Below are 24,231 nucleotides of genomic sequence, written 5' to 3'. Positions count from 1 at the left end.
AATCATGCCCTGCAGAAACTCAATCAAATTTTACCAGAATCATGCGCTACATTAATTCAATCAAATCAAATAAAATTGTTACCAAAATCTCAACTAAATCAAAACTTTATTTGCCTTACCAACCCGTACACAAATCAAATCAAATCTTACCGAAGATGTAACTAAATCAAAACTATTCTCTTGCCTTCCCTACACACACCCAAATCAAAATCAAATATTACCAAAATCTAGAATATGGTAGGTGTAACGTATATATCGGACATGATTGTTGTTGAACCAATAGAATATGTATATCCCCATTACAATGCACGGGCAATTTTTGTATCAGTAGCTAGTTATTAGAGATGATGACTTTAAAGAACTTTGATGTAACTTTTAGTTTATAACAAAAAAAAAATTGTTACTTTTTTTGTTTATTAAATCTAATGTATTTCACTTAGTACTTAATAAATCAGATGTTTGCTAAAAAATAAACTTATTTTTATCGTCGATCGTGATCAAATTTTAGGAAAAATATATAGTCCAAAGACAATCCTCATGCATTGTGGGTTCTAGGGAGAGTGAGGCCAACAAGCCTCCAAATAAGTAATGTATCCCTTTGAGCATTCGTATATGAAATAAAAGTTTGCCTAAAAATGAACTAAAGGTGAGTTGTTTATCACAAAGGAAAAAATCAGCCAAATACACAGTGTTCCACGCCCATGCAACTAGGCAATTTGTTCATAATTCCAAACTAAGCATCTCAAACTCATGGTCCTTTTGGGCTGTTTTTATAATGTGGTGATCTTCTAAACATGGCATCACTTGTATATGAAACAAAAACTTAAAACATTCATGTTGGTCACCCTTATAAAAAAAGGTTCAAATATTCTTGATCATGATTATATATTTGTTTTAATGATATAACTCTTATGCGTCTAAATTCAAAAGATTCGTGCAGAAAAAAAATGTCCATGTATATAATTGTTTTTCATGTTTTTGGAAAAAGAAGGTTGTTGTATGAAAAGTAAAAAAGTATAAAGACTTTGTGATGGGAACAATTTTAGGTAATCCTCAGATAATATTAGAACTAGCTATGAACAAATTCATTTAGAAAGAAGAATAGTTGTGATGAAACAAGAAACGTCTTATGTTCTATTTCGGCCCGTGGAAAATTTATTTTGGGTCATTTTTTAGCACTAAGTTGAACAAATATTGCAACCAGCTACGGACAATATGTTTCAAAAAATGGCTAAAAATTATAAAATAAAAAATTGAGCGAGAAAGAAATAGGACAAATGAACTAATCAAGAAAGAAAGGAAGAAAGAAAAATATTTGAAAAGTTTGCCGAAGTAAACGAATGTAATGGAGATGGGCTGGCCCATGAGGCGGGGTTTTTCCGTTCCTATATAGCCTTTCTCCTGGAGCCCAACCTCCCTTTGAAGGTTAGGTGAGGCGGGTCCGCCCATCTTCCGATTCTCGTGGCGGCGGCGACATACCGGCGAGGTGAGGGCGAGGCGACTCCGCCGCAACTCATGCATCTGTCCATCTCATCCCATTTTCTCAACCCTCGCGCCGTTTGATCCTTTCTTCCCTCGCAGCGCCGGCGACGCAATGACTCCTAGGAAGAAGCGCATGAGCGCGCCGCCGGTGCCCGTGCCCGTGAGCGCCTCCGACTGCATCGGCGCCCTCCCCGACAGTCTCCTCCAGCACGTGATCTCGTTCCTCCCAGCGCAGGAGTCCGTCCGGACGTGCGTGCTCGCCCGGCGCTGGCGCCACCTTTGGAAGTCCACGAGAGCCCTGCGCATCGTCGGCCTCGACGGCCGGGAGCCCGCCAGCGTCGAGGACCTCCGGGTGTTCGTGGACCACCTGCTGATGCTGCGTGAGCGCACCGACCTAGAAAGTGTCGAGATGAAGTTCCACAGTTGCTCCGAAGGCGAGGTGCCCTATGTGAGCCTATGGACCCGTTTCGCCCTCATGTGCAAAGTTCGGGCGGCGGGCGCTCGCCCTTGAAATCTCCAATGCATATTTCTACCCGGACGACCTGCCTCTTGCCTCTCGGTACCTGAAAACATTGGACCTTTATGGTCTAGGCCTGCAGAAGGCATTTCTTGATTTTGCTGGCTGTCCAGTGTTGGAGGGTCTGAAGATGAGTGAGTGTAACATCTCTGTCGATAGGATGTCATCACCTTCCCTGAAGCATTTGAGCATCACTGGCTGCCTCTCCGATTTGCGTTGCCGGCTCCGCATTTCTACTCCGGGCCTTGTCTCTTTGAAGCTAGATGACTTTTTCGGTAAAACCCCTTTTCTTGAAAACATGGAGTTGCTACAGACTGCATGTGTGAGTCTTGGCAAAAGCTTCAGCGATGTCTGTATGAATTATAACTCCGGTGTCTTCTGTGGAGATAATAAGAACGGATGTGTCAATTGCCTTTCACATAATGATGGCAGCAGCGATTGCGTGCTTCTGGGTGGGATCTCAAGTGCTAAACATCTTGAACTGATATCTGAATCGAGCAAGGTATGACACTTTGTCTTTAACTCCTTTATTTATGGTAGTTGTACCTCTTATGTGCTCCACTACCTACACCATTTATGGAAAATCGGAGATAAACAGATTACATATGCATCACCACCAAACTGGGTGTCTTAGATGTGATCATCTCGCATTCTCACTTTCTCAGTAAGGATTACTTGGTTTAATTACTTTTTGTGTTTTCTTTCCAGTTCATTTTCACAAGAGATTTGAAATGCTGCCCTACCTTTAGTAAGTTAAAGACTTTATTACTCAGCGAATACTGGTGCGAGGCTCCGGACTTGGATCCACTAGCTTGCATTCTGAAAAAATCACCAGTTCTAGAGAAGCTCACTCTTCAACTTTTTTCAAAGGTATAAATCTTTTAACTAGATAACGGTTGCAGTGTTAAAAGTTATTATCGGTCATCTATCTTGGTTCAATGTTTTCGCTTAATTACCATAGGGACCAACTCATAAAGTGGAAATGAAAGGAAGCTACAGGCCAATGGAGGGACCATCTGCAATATCAGAGCACCTTAACATAGTTGAAGTCAAGTGTAATGTGGTCGACGAGAAGATTCTCAAAGTCTCGAAGTTCTTATCTGCATTTAACATACGTAAGCTAACTAATGACTCTTTACATGATCCCTATGTGCTTAAATTAGCTTTCATATGTGGGAATGAAACTAAAAGGAAAGCAGGTAGTAAATAAAAAACAAATTATGCATGAAAACAGTTTGTAGGAATCTATTATTAATTAGTATACTGTTAAGACGATAGAATACGAACGGCTGAGATTCACTAGTATAAAATTCCGATATTGTACGGTTGAGATTTGTCAAATACTCCCTCCGTCCGGAAATAGTTGTCATCAAAATGGACAAAAAGAATGTATCTAGAACTAAAACACGTCTAGATACATCCTTTTTTATCCATTTTGATGACAAGTATTTTCGGACGGAGGGAGTATATAAGAACTCACAGCACGTAAATCTAATTGGCTAGAAATAATTCAGTCGGACAATTGTTGGATCCGGATGGGACTTGTAAGGTAAGCCAAGACCAATTAGCTTACCGTAGGATGAGACGTACATAGACACTAACTGGATCAGTTTAGTTATTACTACCGGATGCTTCCCAATTCAATTAGTACTCGGCTTCTTCAAACTGAATAGATTAGGTAATAAATAACAAATTGCACGCACGTACGTGGTAGATCCATACTATATATATGAGCAAAATGTGCAAACTACAATATCATAATTAGTTTTCTTGTGAATATCATAATTAGTTTTATGGGGAAAAAACCTACACCGTCAAAAGTTGCGGGTACATATGTTAGGCTGAAAAGTCAAATTATATTTATTCTATAGAACAGAAAGATCAACATGGCTTCTTTAAACGGCAACAATGTAAATTACAACACACAATAATTCGAGAAAAAAAAGGATCTACACGGCTTATTTTTTGACTACCAACCGATAAGATGAGATATGTGGTGGCGGAGAAAATAATTTCAACATAACATCCGCTTGTTCCTTCTGCTAATAAAAAGTTAGGGAACATTTTTTAGTTGTATCAAGATGAATGTGTTTGAAACAATAAGAAAAGAGTTCAGTACAATGAAGACCAGCATAAAAATTCATGGATTTGGTTGCTAATAGAGTCCACGGAGCGATGACATAAAGATCGTGTAAATAATGCATGAGATAGCACAAGAAGAATCTATGGGTTCATGTCAATGTCATGTGTATGCAAGTGAGCGTCATATGAAGGATGCTGATAATATATATTGTGGCAGCAACTATGCATATTGAAAGCAACAAATGATGTAGATTATATGGTAAGTCATTTTACATATGCTGAACAATACAACATAGCAAAAACAAACCCAAGACAAGTTGTGAACCATCTAGCTAGAGACCTAGGGTTAGTCCATAATTTCCCAAAAGGATAATGCCAAAGTTTTAAATAGCGGGCTATACCATTTAGTGGTGGCTCAGCAAGAAGCAATGCAAAACTATCGTGGAGCTATAGCGCGAAGCTAAGCCTATTTAATTTTTTTAAATCATGAAAAAATAGAAAATATAAGCATACAATCAGACATCATATATGATATATCCCATATACTTGAAATACACATTTTACCAATGGCTTTGTCGAACTCACTTGCGTCCCTCCTCTAGCTGTAGCTGCTTAGCGGTGCTAAATGCATGAGTTCAAATTTAGTGCTATAGCGGGAATTATAGATGTCTTCTCGTCATTCTCAGTTTAGCGTTAAATGTGCATTGTTTGGTTATCAACCAAGTAGCAGCCAAAATATCAAAGCCTGACAAAATTTTGGTGGGGTATATTTTGGCACCAATCCAACATACAAAAAAAAAATCATGGACTGAATAAAATACATGCAATAGAATGTTGCTAGCATGGTTTTTAATATATAAAAGGTATGTTGATTAGTCAAGTAAATTAGTGCCATTTTATCCTAAGCATTTCTTTCCATTGTACTGTTATGTAAAATACTACATACGGATATTCAAATAAACAATAGTCAAAGTGTTGCAGAGACCATTTCAAAATTAAATTGACATATCTAACATTCTATATGAATCTAGCCACGCAAATGCGTGGGTCAGTCTGCTAGTTCCGAATTGTTTGAGATATGGGAAATCTGGATCAAGCCTGGCCAGGCTCGGAAATGAAACCGACATAATCCGTTTTGTTGGCAAAGGATGTTCAATATATGTGTTGCCAGAACAGCCAGTATAAGACAATATGGACTTGTTGATTAGTTCTGCTTTTATTCGGCACTAGCACAGATGTCTGAATTAATTAATTTAGAGTAGTTATACAGTAGTATCTTCACATGCTGACATATTAGTTCAGAACAGTAACGTAAATGTCTGCAGTCATATAATATTTTTGACTCGTTACATTTGTTGAATGGTTGGTGCTAATCGATAACAAGTTTTTTTTTGGGCTCACTGGCTCAGAGCAGCTTCTTGCCCTTATGGGCTAAATTATTCGGCACCCAGTTTGCTTTTGTCAAGCGCTAAATTATTCGCCATTTCTGTAGACTTGCCTACAAATTCATTACAGTTTATGTAACATTTTTCTTCAGAAATAAAAGTCCATACGTAACATTGTAGTAATGTATGTGATGATTGCATATTTCACATTTCCTTTGCCGTGAAATTGCTTATAGCGTTTTCTGCCTTCTCATTTGAGAGTAGTTTAGCTAAACGTTCGTGTGTTAGATTATCATATACTCCCTCCGTCCGGAAATACCTGTCATCAAAATGGATGAAAATAGATGTATCTAGAACTAAAATACATCTAGATACATCTATTTCAATGACAAGTATTTCCGGACGGAGGAAGTATAATGGAAGTTCGTGGCTAGATTCATGTTAAATAAGTTGCATCTGGCAAAGTGAATCTCTTTCATGCATAACGAGCTCTGTTCCAGTATCTTCATTTTCATTGTCAAGTAGCCGTGCATTGTGTACATTTGCAGACACATCAGACTTATCTTTTTCATTTGTGTACAGGATTCGGTTTTTTGTAAGGGTGAGAAGATCTGGGTTGTCGATGGACTTACCGGCCCTTGACTATTCAGAAATGGAAGGCGTAAGTATGCTGCGACAAGGTTTCCATCATTTTGGTGCATGTGCATCTGATGCCAATTAATTCTACCGAACAAAGGAATAATTTAGAATTCACAACATATAATTCGTGAACTCTAGACCATCTATCTAGCTGGACTTGGTTTTATGGTATCTTGTAAGTTTTGTTGCACTTTTTGTTCATGATGAATTTCTTGTTGTTGGACTGGTTAATAATTAATACTCGCTTGCATGTCTTTTTTGGCTTCCGTGCATAACTAGTTGTGTTATGAATTTATTCCCTCTTTCTTATTCTCCCTATTTGATTTCCACAAACTTTGCTGGCCCAGATGGGAGGTGGCACCCTTGGACGTGCGTCTTGGGGAGTGCCATGCCATTCGGAGTCCCTTTCTTCAGTGGGCTCCTTGTCTAGTCATCACTGATTCATACCCACGACTTTCTCCTCCGCAAGCACATCCTCGATGCCTCGAAGTGTTGCTGCCCCTTTTGCCCCCACACACTTGAACAACAGACACATATGATGTTCTCTCGCAACATTATTAATGGTCTCCACCTCCCTTCCATTTTGACCCTTGTTCTCGCACGGTGTCTTCCACCGTGTCGAAGCATCGGACTCTAGCGGCCATTTCCCCCAATGAATATCTGAGAAAAAAGCTGGTTCTCTATCTCTTCAGTCTCTCCACACCATTTAGATTCTACAATGACATAATTGTATAATGTCTCAAGTTTACTCCACGAAAAGATGTGGCATCACATGGGATATGGTACCAAGGGAACAAAATCAACCATTGTCTGTCTCTTAACTAAGAGATTAGCCAAGAGCTTATTTTACCCTCTCAATGTTTTCCCTTTTCTACTTCAAGCTGATGTCATACATTTTTAGATACCTTAGGGATCTCTAGCCCGTTCCTTTCTATAACTATAATAAAACACTCCTTAAACTTAACTCCTAATAATAAGTTTTAGGGTATTGGGCAACTAGCTCACCTCCTAAATCTACCTCACAATATTGTACAACGTTTTGCATTTGACCATCTCCCACTAATAGTTCATATCGACACTCACACGCCGCACTCCAGGCCCCCACCATTCTATTTGAATCAGGTTGGGTCGAATCCACAACCCGCCTTAATATTGTACAACATTGTTGGGTCACAAATAGATATTTGGCCCATGGGCTCAGCCCAACGGCTGCACTTCAAAAGGCATCAAAGACTTGTGTGCCACCCTAAAATAGTGGGTTGGCAGAAGAAATCCAGCCCATCTACATGCAACCTTCTTAAAAAAGGTTAACCGGATTTGAAGAAGGAAAATAGACCCCTCTCAACTCCAAAAAAAAGAAGTTGAAAGAGACACAATCACTTTCCTCCAAAAAGTTATCACGGAAAAACCCCTTTTTTAGAAACAAACGGATAAAAGTGTGGGCTGCTATCAAAGGGGAAGAAAATACCAAATATTTCCACACATCGGCCTAGCAAAGACTTTGTAAGAACAAAATCGTTTGCCTTAACCACCGGTTTGAAATTCCACAAACAACTTTCAGAAAGCTACAATACTTAAGGAGTATTTCAAGGACAGCTAAAAAGGAGTATTTCAAGGACATCATCGGGACGGTTCCACAAACAACTTGGAACCCATGTTCAAGAATTCATCCGATTAACCAGTTAACTTGCCGATTAATCCCTACTCATAGAGTCACCGAGTAGCCTATAAACTGATAAATCGTCCGATTAATTGATTAAATGGTCGATTAACTTGCCGATTAGCCAATTAATCCCCTACTCACCAGCCAACCGAGCAGCTACCAGTTAACGATTTCCTCAACAATGCTTGGAACTTTCCCTCCTAAACTTTTACCCTTCTCCCATTCCCCAATTTCACAACCTGGACTCACCTTTTAAAGAAAGTGACTGTAAGGGCATTTCCCTACTTTGTGTTTTGGATGATGATAACAACCCCTTGTTGGTCTAATCTTTCTCTAAGTGCTTCAGGTTCTCGGTGATTAGGCTTACATCGGTTTGCTATTCTCTCTGGAAGGGAAAGATCGAAGACGGTGGTTTTCTACGTATTTATCTCTTTGGTCATAGGGAACCCATACTATGAAGAGGGAATCCACATTGGAAGGAGTTGGGGGAATCATTGCACGTACACTTCCGCCACACCCTTCGTTGCCTTCCGTGTTTTGTGTGAGTGAGAGCTCCCCTTCTTTTTCAACTGCCTACTATGTTCTCCCAGCGATTGTACCGCTCGTTCGAGCAGTTGTACTGCTGGCACCTGGCACTTACCCAACCGCCACCCCAGGGGTGATACCCTGGGGATGAACAACCCAGTCATGACCAAGCGGTTGTATAGCTGCTCCCGGGCGGTTGTACCGCCACCATGCTTAACATTGACTGTGGGTGTCTCTGGCGGTTGTACCGGCCAAGTACCGCTCAACAACCGGCCCGTGTTCTATTTTGATGTGATACTTAGGCGATGGTGGCCCGGTTGGTCCAGTAGTGCCCCGTAAACCGGTACTACCGGTGGCCTAAGCGGTTCTACCGCTTGGGACTTAGCCACCCAAGTGTCCCGGGCCAAGCGGTTGCACCGGTGCTGTACCGCTCGATCACCGCCCACAGGGGTGACTCCTTACTGTTTCAAGGCGGTGGTTGAGCGGTGGCTGGGCGGTTGTTCCAGTTGTTCTCCACAACCAGTACTACCGCCCGTCTGCCCGGTTATACCGCTTGAGAGGGTTTCTGCAGGTTACCCGTGAGTCCCTGTTGTAACAGGACTAGGAGCGGTTGTACCGCTGCAGTGCTGTTTTCGCAGTAACGGTTGGATTTTAGGGTTTGCTATATAAGGGTGGTTCTTCTACCTACCATATTCACCTCTTGCCTCTCTCTCACCACCATTGATACCTTCAAGCTTTCTTGCCCGATCTCTCTCTCTAGCCACTCAAACTTGATGATTTGCTAGGGATTGAAGGAGGAGACCTAGATCTACACTTCCACCAAAGGATATTTGATTGCCCCATACTTTCTTGTGTGTATTTTGTTACTCTTGGGTGTTTGAGCATCCTAGATGGTTGAGGTTACCTTGGATCCACATTCCATTGTGGTGAAGCTCCGTGGTTTCGTTGGGAGCCTCCAATTCGGTTGTGGAGAGAGCCCCAACCTCGTTTGTAAAGGTCCGGTCGCCGCCTTCAAGGGCACCAATAGTGGAATCACGGCATCTTGCATTGTGTGAGGGCGTGAGGAGAATACTGTGGCCCTAGTGGCTTCTTGGGGAGCAATATGCCTCCACACCGCTCCAACGTAGACGTACTTCCTCTCAAAGGGAAGGAACTTCGGTAACACATCTTCGTCTCCTCCGGCTCCACTCTTGGTTATCTCTTACCTTTACTTGTGCAAGCTCATTGTGTGTTATACCCCTAGCTTTCTTGTGTGCTTGTTGTTGTTGCATCATATAGGTTGCTCACCTAGTTGCATATCTAGACAACCTACTTTGATGCCAACTTTAATTTGGTAAAGAAAAGATAAAAATTGTTAGTTTCTTATTCACCCCCCCTCCAGTCAAATATATCGATCCTTTCAATTGGTATCAGAGCCTCTTCTCTTTATTAAGGACTTTGCCGTCCGAAGAGTACGGTTGACACCGTAGATGGTGAGGAGGAGTACCCCGGTGTGATTCCGTCCTCGTCTACGGCCGATGGGGCATCCCCGGTCTCACATGAGGAATTCAATATGGCTTTGGACACATTGAAAACCTCCATGACGACCGAGGTCAAAGGCATGTTCACAGAGTTCCTTGATGGTCTTAAATTATCCACCGCACCTTTGGAAGTGGTTGCTCCCACTAACAAGGTGCCGGATGCCAACTCCGATAAGGAGGAAGCTTCTAGTGAAAAGGTTCCTTTGCCTAGTGGTAAAAGTTGTAATGTCATCTATCTCATCTTGATCCACCTCTCACTTATGGAGGACCGGTTCCCTCCACGCATTTAAATCATGCGGGTTCTCCTCCCAAGATTGTGAAGAATGCGGATTTTGACTCTTGGGTTTATCGCTTTAAACGTCATTTAAATCATCTTAATACTAACCTTTGGAGAATCATTGAGGAAGGTTTCTATCCGCATGATTGCTACCTCTTGAGCATGCGTTGGTTTTCCCTTGAAGAGGAAAGGGTGATGCAGGAAAGTAGCGTAAGTATTTCCCTTAGTTTTTGAGAACCAAGGTATCAATCCAGTAGGAGGCTACACACAAATCCCTCGTACCTACACAAAAAAATAAGAACCTTGCAACCAACGCGAAAAAGGGGTTGGCAATCCCTTCACAGCGACTTGCAAAAGTGAGATCTGACCGAGATAATAAGATAAATATTTTTGGTATTTTTCTGATATAGATTGGAAAGTAAAGATTGCAAAATAAAATAGATCGAAAACTTATATGATGGAAAATAGACCCGGGGGCCATAGGTTTCACTAGTGGCTTATCTCAAGATAGCATAAGTATTACGATGGGTGAACAAATTACTGTCGAGCAATTGATAGAAAAGTGCATAGTTATGAGAATATCTAGGCATGATCATGTATATAGGCATCACGTCCGTGGCAAGTAGATCGAAACGATTCTGCATCTACTACTATTACTCCACACATCGACCGCTATCCAGCATGCGTCTAGAGTATTAAGTTCATAAGAACAGAGTAACACATTAGGCAAGATGACATGATGTAGAGGGATAAACTCAAGCAATATGATATAAACCCCATCTTTTTATCCTCGATGGCAAGAATACAATACGTGCCTTGCTGCCCCTGCTGTTACTGGGAAAGGACACCGCAAGATTGAACCCAAAGCTAAGCACTTCTCCCATTGCAAGAAAGATCAATCTAGTAGGCCAAACCAAACTGATAATTTGAAGAGACTTGCAAAGATAACCAATCATACATAAAACAATTCAGAGGAGATTCAAATATTGTTCATAGATAATCTTGATCATAAACCCACAATTCATCGGATCTCGACAAACACACCGCAAATAGAATTACATCGAATAGATCTCCAAGAAGATCAAGGAGAACTTTGTATTGAGATTCAAAGAGAGAGAAGAAGCCATCTAGCTAATAACTATGGACCCGAAGGTCTGTGGTAAACTACTCACACTTCATCGGAGAGGCTTTGGTGTTGATGTAGAAGCCCTTCGTGATCGATTCCCCCTCCGGCGGAGCGCCAAAAAAGGCCCCAAGATGGGATCTCACGGGTACAGAAGGTTGCGGCGGTGGAAATAGGGTTTTGTGGTGCTCCTGGATGTTTTCAGGGTATATAAGTATATATAGGCGAAGGAAGTCGGTCAGGGGAGCCACGAGGGGCCCACGAGGGTGGGGGGCGCGCCTACCCCCCTGGGCGTGCCCTCCTGCCTCGTGGCTGCCTTGTTTCTTTCTTGACGTCCACTCCAAGTCTCTTGGATTGCATTTGTTCCAAAAATAACTCTCCCGAAGGTTTCATTCCGTTTGGATTCCGTTTGATATTCCTTTTCTGCGAAACACTGAAATAGGCAAAAAACAGCAATTTGGGCTGGGGCTCCGGTTAATAGGTTAGTCCCAAAAATAATATAAAAGTGTATAGTAAAGCCCATTAAAGATCCAAAACGGGTAATATAATAGCATGGAACAATAAAAAATTATAGATACGTTGGAGACGTATCAAGCATCCCCAAGCTTAATTCCTGCTCGTCCTCGAGTACGTAAATGATAAAAACATATTTTTTGATGCGGAATGCTAGCTAGCATATTTCTCAATGTAATTTTCTTTATTGTGGCATGAATGTTCAGATCCAAAAGATTCAAGATAAAAGTTTAATATTGACATAAAAATAGTAATACTTCGAGCATACTAACAAAGTAATTATGTCTTATCAAAATAACATAGCCAAAGAAAGCTTATCCCTACAAAATCATATAGTTTGTCATGTTTCATTTTCGTCACACAAAATACTCCCATCATGTACAACCCCAGTTTCGCCAAGCAATTGGTCCATCCTTTTTAACACGATTCAACCTTTTCAACCATCGCGCAATACATGAGCGCAAGCCATGGATATAGCACTATAGGTGGAGTAAAGTATGATGATAGGGATTGTGTGAGAAGACAAAAAAGGAGAAAGTCTCACATTGACGCGACTAATCAACGGGCTATGGAGATGCCTATCAATTGATGTCAATGCAAGGAGTAGGGATTACCATGCAACGGATGCACTAGAGGTATAAATGTATGAAAGCTCATCAAAAAGAAATTAAGTGGGTGTGCATCCAACTCGCTTGCTCATGAAGACCTAGGGAATTTTGAGGAAGCCCATCACTGGAATATACAAGCCAAGTTCTATAATGAAAAATTCTCACTAGTATATGAAAGTGACAACATAGGAGACTCTCTATCATGAAGATCATGGTGCTACTTTGAAGCACAAGTGCGGAAAAAGGATAGTAACATTGTCCCTTCTCTCTTTTTCTCTCATTTTTTTCTTTTTTTGGTGGGCTTCTTTGGTCTTTTTTTTATTTGGGCTTCTTTGGCCTCTTTTATTTTTCATAAAGTCCGGAGTCTCATCCCGACTTGTGGGGGAATCATAGTCTCCATCATCCTTTCCTCACATGGGACAATGCTCTAATAATGGAAATCATCACACTTCTATTTATTTACAACTCAAGAATTACAACTCATTACTTAGGACAAAATATGACTCTATGTGAATGCCTCCGGCGGTGTACCAGGATATGCAATGAATCAAGAGCGACATGTATGAAAGAATTAAAAAGGTGGCTTTGGCAGAAAACTGATGTCAACTACATGATTATGCAAAAGCAATATGACAATGATGGAGCGTGTCATAATAAACGGAATGGTGGAAAGTTGCATGGCAATATATCTCGGAATGGCTATGGAAATGCCATAATAGGTAGGTATGGTGGCTGTTCTGAGGAAGATATAAGGAGGTTTATGTGTGATAGAGCGTATTGTATCACGGGGTTTGAATGCACCGGCGAAGTTTGCACCAACTCTCAAGGTGAGAAAGGGCAATGCACGGTACCGTAGAGGCTAGCAATGATGGAAGGGTAAGAGTGTGTATAATCTATGGACACACATTAGTCATAAAGAACTCATGTACTTATTGCAAAAGTTTATTAGCCCTCGAAGCAAAGTACTACTACGCATGCTCCTAGGGGAAGGGTTGGTAGGAGTTAACCATCGCGCGATCCCGACCTCCACTCATAAGGAAGGCAATCAAAAAACACCCCATGCTTCAAATTTTTCACACAACGTTCACCATACGTGCATGCTAGGGGACTTGCCAACTTTAACACAAGTATTTCTCAATTTCATAATTATCCAACTAACATGACTCTAATATTACCACCTTTATATCAAGTGTCAAATTTCTCATAGTATTCAATGCACTTTATATGATAGTTTTTATTATACCTATCTTGGATGCTCATTATTTTAATACTAAGATTTTAACCAGAAATACCATGCCATTCTAAAAGACTATCAAAATAATATAAGTGAATCATGATAGATCAATAATTTCTATAAAATAAAACCACCGCCGTGCTCTAAAAAGATATAAGTGAAGCACTAGAGCAAAACTGTCTAGCACATAGAGTATTCTAATAAATTCCGATTCATGTGTGTCTCTCCAAAAGGTGTGTACAGCAAGGATGATTGTGGCAAACTAAAAAGCAAATACTCAAATCATACAAGATGCTCCAAGCAAAACACATATCATGTGGTGAATAAAAATATAGCATCAAGTGAAGTTACCGATGGACGAAGACGAAAGAGGGGATGCCTTCCGGGGCATCTGTCGTGGAATTGTCACGTCAGATGTCCTCGTGAAAGGACTTAGTTGTGGAGCCATCACAACTAGGAAGCTTGAAGGGGTTAAACGGGACAAAGGACACGAGAGGGTTTATACTAGTTCGGCCCCTTATGGTGAAGGTAAGGCCTACGTCTAGTTGGGTTGGTATTGATGTTTCGATGACCAGGGAATGAGATACGTTATGCCTGGCTCTCGATGAGTTGTTTACTGCCCTAAGCCGCCAGCGGGTCATCCCCTTATATACACGGGTCGACGCCCTCCGGCCTACAGAGTCTCGGCCAGCTTATAAACAATGTCCGGTTCGGTGACTAGTTAAGTCTACCTTATGATACAAGTAATACTATAACTGCGGTTTACTACAACGGGCCTTAAGTCGCCGGTGGGCTTTAAGCTTCTTATGAACCGTCATCTTCATGCCTTGTCTTGGGCTTCTCTCCGGTGAGTCGTCTTTGCGTAACCCGGCCCCTCCTGGGCGGCTTACACAAATAGTTATATCCCCAACATTAGGCCCCAGATTGATTTGAACCGGTTCATGTCAATCTTAAAATACCCTTTGAACCGCCCTGCAGTCTTTATCTTGCGCGAAGGATTTTAACCCGCCGTGACATCATCATCTAACTCTGGGTTAAATCTCTGTGACGTCATCTTCATTAAAGCTTCATTTTTTATAACATCACATCTTCAATGGATCTTTGTCTTTATTAACCATCCCGAGAATCGAGGCGCCAGAGCCGCTGGATAATGAATGTCATCTCCTCGTTTTTTGCACCCGCTCAGTCAGTCTTCCCTTATAAATAGAGCGACCTAGGTCTTCCCTAGTCGTCCTCTTCCTCTTCCCTCCTCCTGTGCTTTGCTGCTGCCACTGCCGAATCCCTCGTCTTCACCGACTCAGGCCGTTGCATTGACCTGACTCCGACCAGAGATCGATGGTGAACCTCCGCAGCTCGTCCTTATCCGTGAGTTCCTCTCCTCCCCTTTTCTTAGATCTACATTGAAGCTCTGCTGAGTTCGTCGGCGTTCATCACTGCCCGACACAAACCCTCGTTAGCTTTCATCTCCAATGCCTTGTCTAGATCATAAAAACTGTGCAGAACTGCTGTGGTAGCTGTTTGTGTTGATCTTGCATAGAAATACATCTCATTTCCTTCGTTTATTGGTGTGTAGTGGTGTGTAGTGGTGGATCTTCAAGCGTATGAACTTTTCCGCCCTGTTTTTAGGTCTAGAAAATTCCGCTTTTAGAGCAATAATTTGATCCATAATAATAACTGTCGTCTGTGAAACTTGTTTCTATTACCCGGACAACTTCTTCTGGAAAAATGCCCTTTAAACACCACTATCCAGGTGTCCGGCTTCAATAAGCAATACTGAACTGTAAGCCTGGCCCTCTTCTCATGATCTTAAGAATTCTTGAACTGCTCTTGACACTGCTAGTAGCTTAAATATTATTGCACAATCACCCTTATATCATTAAGCCCCTTTCTTTAAGCCGCCACTTTAAATAATTTTAAATATTTCTCCCGGGTGAAAGTTGAGCCGGAGCTTTATTATTTTATCATAGTCCACTGCTGTCATGGCTCCTAAAGCGGCCAAAGCCCCTGTGACTTGCAATTGGGTTCCATCCACAGTGACCAAAAGCAAACTTGCCGAGTTCGTGAAGTCCAGCCATCTACCGAAGAGGGAGGTCATGTCTTATCGTGCCCCTAACCCGTCTGAAGAAATACCTCAACCCAAAGATGGGGAGGTAGTAGTTTTCACGGATCACATGAACCGGGGATTTGCCCCTCCTGGCTCAAAATTCTTCAGGGAAGTTCTGAATTTCTTTGACCTTAGACCTCAAGATATTGGACCCAATTTTGTGTCAAATCTTTGCAATTTTCATGTCTTCTGCGAGGTGTACCTGGGAGAAGAGCCAAGTCTGCTTTTGTTCAGAGAACTTTTTTATTTGAACCGGCAAAATGAACGTGCAAACGGGCCTAGTCTTGAGCTCGGCAGCATCTCAATCCAGCGGCGAAGAGATTGTCTTTTCCCTTATGCCGAGCTGCCGAGTCACCCGAAAGACTGGAAACAGACGTGGTTCTACTATCAAGATACATCACCGGCTGATGAGAGGCCTCTGCCCGGCTTTCGCGCCCTGCGTCTCGAATCCAATCATCCGCTGGCAGATAAGTTATCTGCTGTTGAACGCCTACCTCTCAACCCAACCATCAGGAAAATCAAAGCTCTTCTAGGGAACGGGTTAAACGGCATTGATCTGGTCCGAGCCTGGGTCACCTGGCGGATACTACCGTTAAGCCGCCACTCCGGCTTAATGTGTACTTACACAGGCGAAAAGAATGACCCAATGCGTCATAGCCCTAATGATTTACCAGACGATGTGGTAGACGCTACAGTCCAATCGCTGTTGAAGGAGGGCACAGTAACCAGTAATGCCTTCGGCTTACTTCCCTTCTATAAGAAGAACCCGGCCCCTGCAGTAAGTTATCGATCTTCAAAAATACTCTTTAACATGTTATACCTTCTTGTACTTATGATTCCTTATCTTTTTCCACAGGCCGATGACAATTTCTGGAAGGTCAAGTATGATCATGAGGCTGCCAAACAAGCCAGGACAGCCAAGAAAAATGAAAAGAAGGCCTCCAAGATAGGCACCTCTAAAAAGAAAAAGTCCAACGCCTCTGATCTGTTTAAATTGGATGACTCGTCTTTGGATGAGGAAGAGGTAACCTTCTAATTTCCTTAACTCCTTTGGCGTTACTCTACCGACATTTTATCCTTTCAGGAGGATACAGGGAACAGTCAAGCAATTGACGAAGAGGTAACTATAATCTCCTCCGACTCAGAGCCTTTGACAACACAAAAAATCCGAAGGGTGACCCGGAAAGCAAGATTTTCACATCCTCTAGCTTACCAAGATCCTCAATTTCTTTTGAAGCAACAACAACATGACAACCGGAGGCAAACTCGTGCCACTCAAGACGCAGAACTCTCCTCCGGCTTACCCGATGTCACCAGGAAGCGTCGGGCCGAGGTTATTTCCGATTTTCTTTCTGCTATTCCTTTGGCGGGTCTAATTCGCCAACCTTTCAATTCATCTGACTCCAAATATTAGGATACCTCTCCGTCTTCCGACGAGTTGATGCAATCAAACATGCCGGCTTTTAAAACAGCTCCCGGGTAATGCAACTTTTCTTATTTTAAGCTTTCCATACTTATACGTTGATACTCATCCTTCCACTTTGATTGACAGCCTACAGGTGAAGCCCAGCAAGAGGGCAAAGAGGAACAAGCCGTCTCAAGACCCGGTAGTTACTGAACCGGCGATTGACTCATCTGTTCCTGACGGCTCCACTCATCAGCCACCGCCTGAACCGGCTCTTGATATTCCAGTGTCAATCTCTGACCCGCCTACAGAAGACGTTGTCCACAATTCTGATAACCCGGAAATTCATAACCCGGTCAGGACAACTGATCCAGAAGTTGTGTTTCCGAAAAACCAATATGTTGAACCGGGCCAGCCTACTGTTCTTGCTCAGTGCACTGCTAAGGAGGAGTTTGCCCAATGTTAGAAAGCTAAACAAGATATCACTGATTATGCTCACCTAAGCATTGGTGATATAGTCTCAGGTTATCTGAACCAAGTGCACAACAGCCGTGACCTGGAAATTGACATGGTGAAGCAAATACAACATAAATCTGAGGTATAACTTTAACTTTTCCTGAACCTTACTTATTGTACCAGCCCCCAAGTCTATTGCTTATGAATGAATATGCTATAGACATAGAAATCTACTTACTGTTAGTTTGTCCAGTTTAAAATGAATTTATTTAACCCGGTATAACATAAGGCTTTTTAAATTTGCAGTACACATTAGTCCCCAAGTGTCAAGTATCCTTACTTGTAAGGTGCTTGAGACTTAATATGTTCGACCCGACAGGATAAAGTAAAAAATTCTTCAGCATACATTAGCCCCCAAGTGCCAAGTATCTTTGCTTGTAAAGTGCTTGGGACTTGAATATTCACCTGACTAGAATCCTTACCATAACCCGGTGTTAATGCAGGCTGCCATAAGTCAATTTGAATCAGATCTCGCTGCCCTGAAGAGTCGTCTGGAGACTCAAGAGCTTGAGACACAAAAAGCTAACTCCAAATTTGAATTTAGTGTCTCTGAAAATGAGAAACTAAAGAAGAAGTTTGAGTCGGAAAAGAAAATTTGGGTGGATGAAAAGGCTTCTCTAGTGACTCGGGCCGAAACAGCCGAAGCATCTCTTGCAGAAGCAACAACTGAGATGTCCAACTTAAAACAACAAATATCCCAAATGGTCTCAGCCATCTTTGGTAAGTTATTGTGACACATTTTTAATATGGCAACCGTACAATGACTACTGTAATAATTACTTCCGGCTTACCGTTATGCTTGTGCACATACATGCTCCAGGAGTGTCAATCTGAAGCAGAACACACTGATCAAGCTGAAAGCAGTTTACACGTTAGTGGAATAGCTATACTCCGGGATGCAATGTGCCCTAGCCGTTGTAGCTTTATCAACTCCACACCCCCGCCTTTTGCAAGATGTTTTGAAGAGCCTTGCCTTTCTACCTCAGCGGATCCAAGACTTAAGGCGTTCGTCTTCAAGAGCCGGGACCGTAGCCGCTTTGAGCAGGGCAAAAGCATGGCTCCCAGAACTAGACCTGGTAGACCTCGCTCTTGGATACCCGAGTCTAAAGGAAGACGACAATGCCTTTGATGATCATGACTTCCATGCTTGTGTCAAAGCCATACGTCTGGTGGCCACCCTTATCGGAAACGATACTGACCTCAGCAAGTATGCGTCGGCTTATGACAGTAACAACCGGAAAATCCCAAACGCTCCATATGATCAAATCAGCTTGATCCCTCCAATTCGTAAGCATACTTTTGCCCCTGAAGTGGACTCGACTGGTTTAATAGATGATGAAGCTGAATTTGAAGCTTTGAGCGGCATTGATTGGGCTTCATCAACTTTCCAGGAAAAAACAACCGACAGAGAAGCGGCGAAGCATAACCCGGAGCCCTCAAGCCCACCAAAGGAGTAAATCGCCGGGTGTTTGGCCGAAAACAATGCTTCATCAATTCAGACTCGGGGAGTCTTGTAATAGGGTAGAAATAAATTGCTTAATGCTTGTCATGCCTTCGTGCATGCTCTTATTACTTAACGCATTCCGTAAGCCGCCGTGGTTGTATACTTCCGACCCTTACTTCCTTGGCGTGTTAAATTTTGCTTGCCTTACTCTGCAATCCTTGAATGATCTTCCCGGCTCATATAATGTTCAACTGGTACTTAATAACCTGGGGTGATGAATATTAAACCGGCAAGACAAAAAACACCGTAAAATGCTTTCCACAAGGTATCAGAACAATCAAAATACTGTTACAAGCTTCTGATTCGGATACGATCAGGAAACCGTTCCAAAGGGGTTAAGCTAAGATTCGGATACAATCATAAAGCCCTAGTGGCGTGGCGATGCCAATCAAGTGGGTATCGACAGCTATGTTCTCTTTGGTTCGAATACGACCTATGTTTGAACAGGAAGCCCCCAAGTGACCATAGGATTTGTTTAATGACGCTGATTCGTATACGATCCACGTCAGACCTAAAGGGGTTAAGCTGTGATTCAAATATGATCAGGAAGCCCCCAAGTAGGCTTGGCAAGTATGCCGATCAAGTGGGTATCGACAGCTATGTTCTCTTTGGTTCGGATACAACCTATGTTTGAACAGGAAGCCCCCAAGTGATCATGGCTAGATTCAGATATGATCATAAGCCGGACCAAAGGTAAACCGGATTCAGATTTGATCCGGTCCCTATTGGTTGTTTCCACCACCTGACAAAAAGGACATATACACTTTTTTGAGGGTGAAAAAAGGACAAAGGTCCTGCTTTATATAACATGTATATCATCAAAAATATATATATATCATAAGAGCCGGTGGCTCAAGTATAGTAAAGCCGAAGATGGGTCATATCCCATGGTCGGATATCATTTAGCAAAGCCGCCTAGACTCCATAAACTATGAAGAAAGGTGTATAACCCGCCGGATCGAGGCCACTTACCCTTATGTCTCTGATTGTTACCTTGTGTCACATTGGCCAAAAGTTCTGGGTTGTCATTCGCTTTACGCTTATTGCTATTTTGATTCTCCGGGTTGTGCTGTTGGCCCTTTGTACTGTCATCCCGTTTTCCCTTCCCTGTCCTTTCACCGCCAGCCTCGGGATTCTTGGTACTATCAGAGTCGGCATATTTGACCAGAACCGCCATTAGCGTACCCATATCCCTGCAGTCGCGTTTAAGGCGCCCCAATTTCTGCCTTAGCGGCTTGAAGCTGCAATTCTTCTCCAATATAAGCACTGCAGAGCCGGCATCCATCTTATCAGATGAATAAATTATCTCCTTGACCCGCGTACCCAATGGGCGGTAGATTCACCTTCCCCCTGCTTACAATTTGTCAAGTCCACGACCGTTGTAGGTCGCTTATAGATGTCTTTGAAGTTCCGGATGAAACGGGCCTTTAGCTCTTCCCACGAGCCAAGGGAACCGGGTGGTAAACCTTTAAACCAAGACCGGGCTGTTCCATCTAACATCATGGTCAAATATGTAGCCATTACCGCGTTACTAACCTCCAACAGTTCCATGGCCATCTCATAACTCTCGATCCATGCTTCAGGCTGTAAGTCAGCCGTGTAATTCGGCACCTTTCGAGGCCCCTTGAAATCTTTGGGCAGGCGCACATTGCGCAAAGCAGGTACCAAACAAGAAAAAACACCAGCTCTGGTGGCTACTCCCATTTCAAAAGAAGTCATTGGATATTCTGGCATATCCTGACGTGTCGTCTGTTGAGCCGCCAGCTGAGCTGCTCGCTCTTTCTCCCGACGTATTTGATCTTGCACTGGGTTATAGCCTCCATGTTGGTCACGGCGTTGGACGTTGCGTGACCAAACTTCAGATCCTCTGACTCTGGTTCTGACGAGGTGGTATCATCCAAGGCGGAGGAGCTGAATGAAATCTATCCCGATTATAAGAATAGATCTCTTGCTGAGCCAGGGCTGTCTGGACGAGCTCCCTGATCCTCCGGGTCTCCACTGCTGTTGGGTCATCACCATCCACTGGAAGAGCCGCCAGACGCGCTGATGATGCGATTAAGTTCTCCATGGGGTTGGAAAAGTGACCCGATGGTATCGGCACATAGCGCGACGGTTCTTTGCTCATATGAGGAGGTGGCATCTCCCGACGTTGAACCGGTCCTCCTGCTCTGGATGTTTTAAGCCAATTACTCTCTAGCGGGTTACTTGGGCCGGCCCCAGGTGTAGTAAAAAGAACCCCAGGGTTGTAATTTGGAGGCAACTGGGATTGGGTCTTCTGGTGTCTCCTCCTCATTACCTCATTGGACGCGTTTAAACTCATTGTAAGCTGGTAAGCCTCTGACTGCAACCGTTGTGCCTGGGCGTCAAGAGCCGTCCGCTCCGTGGCTAGCCTAGTATCCTCAGCTGCCAAGGCCTCCTTGGCCTGAGCTATCTCCTCATGTACCCGTGCTACCTCCGCGTCATGCTCATATTTGTTTGCAGGAATAACCGTGGTGGTTAATAGGGTCGTAAGCTTGTTCATGAGGTCTATCAGTACTTGAGCCGGCGGGCACACAGGGCCTCCTGCCCTGGTTGCTCCTAACCCAGAAGTGATTACGGCCGCGGCAGTAGAGTTTTGTCCGGGTTGAGTTCCTACCATAAAGACTCCTGCCCAATTTGGTGACTCACAGAGGTCCGGAATACTAAGACCATCGGAACAGCCCCCGAGCGCACCATCTTGAATTTGATACAAAGAATCTGTTGAACCGGCGGACGAATCACCGTTAGAGGGGACGGCCGTCTCACCACCATCTTCAGGACCTTCAGAAAGCTCTTCTCCGTGGACGCAGCCCACAAAGACACGCTTCATGCTGGGTTGAACTCGCGTGGGTTTCGCACGCTGAGCCATCTCGACGAGGCCGGTGCAGTTGTCCGGCTGAGGCCCCGGCTCACCAATCCGGCCGATGAAGACGTGGATCCCTTTGAAGGGGACCCGGTACCCGTACTCAATTGAGCCGGCGTCGGGGCCCCAGCCTTTGTCGTCGATGTAGATCTTTCCGCGACGACCTTTAGTCATCCGGCCCGCTACGTATCCCTTGATCCCTTCGAAGTTGCCCTTCAAGAACTCAAATCCACCGTGCGCTGGCCCCATGGTGGGCGCCAACTATCATGGAATTGTCACGTCAGATGTCCTCATGAAAGGACTTAGTTGTGGAGCCATCGCAACTAGGAAGCTTGAAGGGGTTAAACGGGACAAAGGACGCGAGAAGGTTTATACTAGTTCAGCCCCTTACGGTGAAGGTAAGGCCTACGTCTAGTTGGGTTGGTATTGATGTTTCGATGACCAGGGAGCGAGATACGCTATGCCTGGCTCTCGATGAGTTGTTTCCTGCCCTAAGCCGCCAGCGGGTCGTCCCCTTATATACACGGGTCGACGCCCTCCGGCCTACAGAGTCCCAACCGGCTTATAAACAATGTCCGGCTTGGTGACTAGTTAAGTCTACCTTATGATACAAGTAATATTATAACTGCGGTTTACTACAACGGGCCTTAAGTCGCCTGTGGGCTTTAAGCTTCTTATGAACCGTCATCTTCATGCCTTGTCTTGGGCTTCTCTCTGCTGAGTCTTCTTTGCGTAACCCGGCCCCTCCTGGGCGGCTTACACAAATAGTTATATCCCCAACAGCATCCCCTAGCTTAGGCTTTTGGTTGTCCTTGAATTTTACCTTGGGGTGCCTTTGGCATCCCCAAGCTTAGGATCTTTCCACTCCTTAGTCCATAATCCATCAAATCTTTACCCAAAACATGAAAACTTCACAACACAAAACTCAACATAAAACTCGTAAGCTCTATTAGTATAAGAAAAACAAACCACCACTTTTAAGGTACTGTAATGAACTCATTCTTTATTTATATTGGTGTTAAACCTACTATATTCCAACTTCTCTATGGTTCATACCCCCCGATACTAGCAATAGATTCATCGAAATAAGCAAACAACACACGAAAAACAGAATCTGTCAAAAACAGAACAGTCTGTAGCTGTCGAATACTTCTGGAACCCCAAAACTTCTACCAAAATAGGAAGTCCTAGGAAATTTGTCTATTAATCTTCTAAAAAAAGAATCAACTAAAAATCAAGTTTATGTGATATATTAAAATTATTCTCGTGCGCGCAAAAGTTTCTGTTTTTCAGCATGATCAAATTAACTATCACCCAGGATGATCCTATAGGTTCTACTTGGCACAAACACTAATTAAAAAATAAAACCTCATATAAAGAGAAGATAGATGAATTATTTATTACTAAACAGGAACAAAAAGCAAGGAAAAAAATAAAATTGGGTTGCCTCCCAACAAGCGCTATCGTTTAACGCCCCTAGCTAGGCATAAAAGCGAGAATAGATTTAAGTATTGCCATCTTTGGTATTTGTCTTTTTAATGGAGTCATGCTCAGATCTGGGAGGTTCCTTGCGTTTTCCTTCATGCTCAGAGATCTTTAGATCTAGAGCATCTAACCGCTTATTGCAAAGTGTAATCAAAGTATTCATGCAGTTGAGATTCCCACCAACATTTTTAAGAGGTTCAATAGATTTTTGCAATTCACATAATTTCTCTAAGATTTGGGTTCCTTCTTGAATAAGGGGTAGTCCCTTTTGTAGGGGAAGTACTCCTACTATCCCTCTATAATTTCATAAGCAATACTAGGATCAATTTCAAGAAAATTCCCTTTGGAAGCAAAATCAAGGAGTTGTCTATGGGATATGGTTAGCCCAACATAAAAATTCCGAAGTAAAATCTTGAAATCTCCCTCTATAGTGCAACTAGGATAGGATTCTAACACCCTATACCAAGCATCTTTTAAGTTTTCTCCTTGTCTTTGTTTGAAGTGGAGGACTTCAAAATTGAGAGACGAAGGAAGGAAGAAAGAGATAGCCATGACGGCGAAATAAACGATCTAACACACGAGCACACAAGAAGCAAGCGAAAAAGAGGCGAACAGGAAAGAGAGGGCGAATAAAATGGCAAGGGTGAAGTGGGGGAGAGGAAAACGAGAGGCAAATGGCAAATAATGTAATGCGAGGGAGAAGAGTTTGTGATGGGTACTTGGTATGTCTTGACTTGTGTGTAGACCTCCTCGGCAACGGCGCCAGAA

General features: G+C 43.0%; 1 pseudogene; it reads left to right on the top strand.

The window, feature by feature from the left end:
• Nucleotides 1-1,594: 1,594 nt before the first annotated feature.
• Nucleotides 1,595-3,209, top strand: LOC119320780 (annotated as a pseudogene).
• Nucleotides 3,210-24,231: the final 21,022 nt, after the last annotated feature.

The sequence above is a fragment of the Triticum dicoccoides genome, chromosome 6B (genome assembly GCF_002162155.2).
Source record: "Triticum dicoccoides isolate Atlit2015 ecotype Zavitan chromosome 6B, WEW_v2.0, whole genome shotgun sequence".
In the NCBI taxonomy this organism is placed as follows: Eukaryota; Viridiplantae; Streptophyta; class Magnoliopsida; order Poales; family Poaceae; genus Triticum; species Triticum dicoccoides.
The sequence above is the reverse complement of the archived record's forward strand: the minus strand, read 5'-3'. Positions and strand labels throughout refer to the sequence as shown.